The sequence below is a fragment of the Meriones unguiculatus genome, chromosome 6 (genome assembly GCF_030254825.1).
Source record: "Meriones unguiculatus strain TT.TT164.6M chromosome 6, Bangor_MerUng_6.1, whole genome shotgun sequence".
Lineage (NCBI taxonomy): Eukaryota > Metazoa > Chordata > Mammalia > Rodentia > Muridae > Meriones > Meriones unguiculatus.
Window position 1 is genome coordinate 132,107,556 of NC_083354.1, and position 6,000 is coordinate 132,113,555.

Genomic DNA, 6,000 nt, shown 5'->3' on the forward strand with positions numbered 1-6,000 from the left:
GACTCCTCATGCGGTAGAGGAAATGGCATGCAGGCAAACTGCTTAGCGCTAAGCAGCTCTCCTCTGCCTACAATCAGGTAAGACACGAGGAGATCGAGAATGTTAGACTTAGGGCTTGGTAATAGCCAGGCATGGTGGTGCGCACCTTGAATGCCAGCACTTGGGAGGTAGAGGCAGGTGGATCTATGTGACTTTAAGGCCAGCCTGGTCAACGTAGTGAGTTCCAGGACAGCCAGTGTTATATCAAGATAGACGAATGGACAGACGGATGGACAGACAGACAGATGAGTAAGGGATAAACTAAAGCAACTATATCTTAGAAAACTTATTTTTGTTCACTGTATCAGGATTCTTTAGAAAATCAGAATTAGTGTGTGTGCACACGTATACATACACATGGATATACTAGAAAATCGACTCATACAATCACAGCAGCAGGAGGGAAAAAACACATCTTATTAAGTGAGAAAGAATCAGGATGAAGTTTATACACGTTGTGTTTGCTGTCCTGTTGGCCTCCAGCCAAGGATGATAACTCTCACATTCAAACTAAGTCTTCCCCACTATGCTCGTGGGCCCACAAGCCAATCCTGTCTGGAAACACCCCCATAGACAAACCAAAAAGGAATGATCATCCTGATCTTCTCCTCCCCTGTTTCCCCTCTCTCTCCCTCTTACTCCTCTTCTTCTCTTTGTTTTTCTACTTTAGGTTGTTGGGGTTTCATAGAGACTGGATGTTATGTAACATAGACTAACCTTGAATTTACTGTGTAGATGAGACTGGCCTGAAAATTCTCGTCCTCCTCTTTCTGTCTCCCAAATGCTAGGATTATAGACAGGAGGGCAGCTGTATCTTGGTGGCTGAGATTCAGTTAGCTCTCTGCTATGGTCAAAGTACAAGTTGATTATGTAATCGTGAGAACAAAGAGAGCTTAGATTAATTAGCCATCAGCAAGGCACCTGCACAGTGGACCAGGCCGGGCAATGCCAGCCACAGCTAACAGCCAGCAGATAGTCTAAAGGTCAGCTTCTGTATTAGTCAGTGTTCTCTAGAGTAGCAGGATATATAGAAAGAATCTTTTTTTATATATGCATATATATATATATGGAGAGAAACAGAGAGAGAAAGGAGATTTATTAGAATCACTTACAGGCTAATTAATCCATGAAAGGAAAGTCCAAGAATCCAAAAATCTCTCAGCCCACAAAGCTGGATATCTCAGCAGGTCTTCAGTAGATGCCAGAATCCCAAAGAAGAAGCTGTAACACCAGTGAAAAAGTGGACTTGATAACAAGGTGAGGGCAAACAGGCAAAGCGCAAAAACTTCTTTCTTCCACATTCTTATATAGGCTGCCAGCAGAAGATACAGCCCAGATTAAAAGTGTCTTCCCATGTGGAAAATCAGATCAAAGGTCTGTGTCTTCCTACCTGAAAGGACCAGACTAGAAGCAGACTCACCCACTTTAGACCAGGCAAAGAAAGCTCACACAGGTGAGCCCTCTGTTTCCCAACTGTAGTTCTCCAGATAGTCAAGATGACAACCAAGAATAGCCATCACAGCTGCTGATAAAGCAAAATCAGAGGTGGAGAGAGAGGAGTTTTGACTGCTCCTAACTGAGTAGATAGAGTATAAACCAGTTATCTTTCTGGTTGGGCCCAAAGGGTATGCATAGAATACGTGGGCCCTCCTTTGGCTCAACCCATCATAATACAGAAAACCAATAATCTCAGCCCTTGTCCAGTTTCTGATATAGCCCTATAAAAATATAAGACAAACAACAACAACAAAAATCTTTTCTTTCTCTCTCTTAGGCACCCCTCCTACTCTCCATAGTTTCAGTTTTCCTCAGTTTCTCACTTTTCTGTAATTCTCATGAATAAAGTTTCTTTTGTCTTACTAATGCCTAGAGTGTTTATGTCTTTAATCTTTGCTGGAGCCATCATCTCAAGTCAATCTTCGGTTTCTGTGTCTGGCATCCCAGAATCTTGGGTTAAGCACGACTGGACCCGGAAATGCCCTGCCTCACCCCAAACCCCTGCATGACATTTGATACTTTGTGAATTTCTGTACACTGTGGAGGCAGAGGCTGAGATTGTCTTACTCACTCTTGCATTTTATAAGCCAGCACATTCTGTGTGGATTCAATACATGTCTGATAAACAGATTACTAAAATCCTAAGCTTCCGAGACTTTGCCAAAACCTTTATCACTTAATTTTCTCTTTTTATTTACTAATGAGAACTCGTTTTCCTGAATAATTTGCCTTGCCCAGATTGTCTTCGGTGAATGATTGCTTACTCTATGTTTTACAATTCTCCCTATTAGGAGATTTTAAAAACAAGCTACTCCTCTAAAAATATTTTTAAGTTAATGTGTGTATTTGGAAGGCAGGGTGGGTGAGTGCACATTCCTGTGGGCCAATGTACTTATGTGTGGAGATCAAAGGTCAACATTTCTCTGCTGCTCTTTACCTTGTTTTTTGAGATAGTGTCTTTCACTGAAGCTAGAGCTCACTAGTTGGAAGAGTCGCTGTCCAGCAAGCTTCAAAGGTCCTTCGCTCTCCACTTTCCCAGTGTTAGGACTACCAGCGCATATCACCGCACCTGGCTTTTCCAAGCGGATACCCAGGATCTGAACTGATGTCCTCTTGCTTGTATGACAAGTGTTTTGCAGACTGAGCCATCACTCAAGCCCCACTTTTGACTTTATTATATTACATTTATAACTAATACGTAGCAAATACTCGACTATCAATATTGACAGGATGAATACAAAAAAGCGAGAGTTCCTTTTAATGACTTATCATCTTGATGCAGTTGCATGAAAGTTCCTATTGTGGTAATATAGACATAGGGAATCTTAATGATAGACCTGTTAACTAAGAGGAGTAATCACAGAGTTAATGAAAGTGATCACGTTGTGGACGTCTTAAAACTAAGGCACCGTTGACCTTGTGCCCTGATACATAGATTTTTGCCTTCATTTCTGCATGAAGTGAGGCTGTTAGCCAGTATAGTTGATTATTTGATTTTGAGCAATAAGTATTAATTTTAAATCCATCTTTCTTTCTGTAATAGATGTGGAAAGTTCAAGGAAGAATTAAACAAGATACTTGACCATACAGATGTTCTACTTCAATTATCTTTAACCAAAGTGAAAGATGACCATCTATGACTATCTAAATAGACTTCAGAAAGGCTTTTTAGACATAATGATTAATCTAGGTCTTTAAGAGTGACTATGATCTTGAAAAGAATAGGGTGATTTACAACAACAGGGTATGCTAGAGAGAAGCAGTGTGCACAAATGTAAGAAGGCTGCCACCACTCTTGCTTCTCATAAACTATTTTTGAGGCATGTCTTTGCTCACTATTGCTTCTACTTTACTATTCTAATCCTGGTTTACTAATATTTTAAAGCGTTTGGCTTCTGCATATCTGCAATCAGACTTTATCCTGTGATGACAATTCACACATTTACACAAAGGTACTTGCATCTTACTCAACCACCTCCCAAGACCTGCGCAAGAGGAAGCTGTTGCCTTCCCCTCCCCCAAAGAATGGCCTCTTTGGTAGCTGTGGGTCATCACTGAATTTCATAGCTTGATGAAGCCCTTGTAATTTCACTGGATGCTAATCATTGCCTCACTTCTAACCCTGCCCACTGTCTAAGAAATCCTCCCTTTTAACATACCTAAATGGCTACCATTTACACCTCACAGTCATGAGCTCACTAGCCCCAGAGGCTTGCCGCATGGAATCAGGGGGAATAAACTCAAACTTCATTGGGTAAATCAGATTATCTATCATAAAAATGTGAACTTAGAGACCTTGAGTTTTATTCACTGATCAGCTGAGGGTGTGGAAGTGACAGTACCTGGCCAGGCTTGAGTCAAATGGCAGCACTGCAGCCCTGAATGCTCAGGTTACCTGGAAGTTATCCAGGAATGGAAACCACGGACCTCGTGGAAAAGCCCAGATCCATAGAGACATTAGCATACAGTGAGGATTTGTCAACATTTGTGAGCCTCTAAAGTACTATTTGCAGTTGAATAAAATGAAATTCTCACTTATCCTTTAAGTAAATTCTCTTTTCACCTTAGCTATTGGAGTACCTTTTGGAGATTCACAGGTAAATGATTTTGAAACCTAAAGTGTCTTCATGTGGTACCCTCCCAAAAGTTCCCATGATAAAGGTATAGTAAAAGCCTCCATGTTTGGTGAACATCATGGAAGAGTAGGCAGCAAGAATGTAAGGGCGAGGTAGTGGAAAGGGATGCTGCGAGACGCTGACTTCTGGAGAGAACATGGCTACACACTCATGCACTCATAACTGTGATTATCAGATTAAAACTGCCTAAGAGCCAGCCAGCCAGAATTCCACCACTGAAAGGAGAGAGGCCCCAGTGGTTCCATCCTTAGCTGAGCAGCATTTAGGAGCTGATAGGGAAGGGAGGGTCACTTTTATTTGGAGGTGTGGCCATACCACAGCAGATTGCCCCACACTCACACATATATAGGTAGTACTCATTATACTCAGTGAGTTAGGGTTTTAACATTTTTAAAGAAGACAGGAAATATACAATTGGGGATGGGAAGTGTTTGGCAAGTCCAGGGGAGTTAGAGAGGACACTTAAGTCAAAATGCACAGTACACACATGTAGAACTCTTAGAGAATTATAAAAATACTATCTTTAAAAAAATAAATAAAATGTTAACATTTTACTGTCTTCTGGACATCTAGTAGTTGCACCAGAGGGGGAGAAAATAGCATTTTAAATCTGTCAAAAGAAAAGATTTTTGTTTTCAGTCAGTAGATCCAATCCCAGAATGTTGGCTAAGTGTTGTTGATGATTGACCAGCAACATTATGAGGGCTTCTGGGAAGGATGTGACTGTTCCCCTGACACTTCCTGTTTTCTGCCACCTTCCTGACCCACTGTGAGTTGAGCATTTTGCCCATGATGAACTGCCTCACCTCAGGCCCAGAAACTATGGAACAAGCAACCATGGAGAGAAGCCTCTAATACAGTAAGGAAAATAAACCTGGTCTCTATTAAGTTCCTTTTCTCAGGTATGTTATCATAGTGATGAAAATTGCTTGATGCAGCCCTTCAAACTCTTGGCTAGTGTGACCACAAACCTGGTCTCATAGATTTTGGTCAGATAGGTGTCCCACAGCTGCCTGTGTTTGCCCTATCTCTGACCACAGTGTACCTTTTAGACTTCTGACATTTTTGAAACCAACTGATGAAGTTTTCTTGGCAAACAAACAGATCTAGAGTTTAGTATCTCATTTGAGATCTTTTACAACAAATGCTTTATAATATAATGTCTCACCTCAAGTTAGCAAACCTTTATAATCTAATAGAGCATAACTCAGTAGTTGAGCATGTGAGAAACCACAGGTTTGATTCTCAACACTAGAGAGGGAAGATACAAAAAGCAAAACAAGAAAAGTATTTGTGAAAATAAACATGCTGGCAAAATTCCTGGCGATGACATAGGGAAGGCAAAATCAAGTTCTGGTAGAATCACACCTTTTTGTGAAACATGTTGCCAGCATGTTTTCTTCAAGTCACAACAAGTAGAAAGGATAAGGTCCTGGGTCAATCAAGCAGACTTGACTTGTCTCAGAAAGCAAGCAGAATGTTCCCGATATGGTAGCACAGAAGCGGTAAGATTCAAGGTTAAATGGAATCTGATATCAATGGCATTAAAGCAATCAGAGAAAATAAACAAGCAGACCATAAATCAGGACGTGCTTGGAGGGAGCAGTTATTTCAGTCAAGGAATATCTGCTGAGAGAGGCCCAAGCTACTGGCATAGCTCCAAGCTGCTAGACAACATTAATGTTTATGGATCAAAACAATCTTTTGTGGCCAGAAAAAAGCTCCAGGACCAGTCACTGAACTTCAGAGATATTGTCTCACGGGATGACTGCACAGTTTCAGGCTTGAACTTGTCCAGAATTCCCTTAAGGGCCCTAGGGGTGGGGGT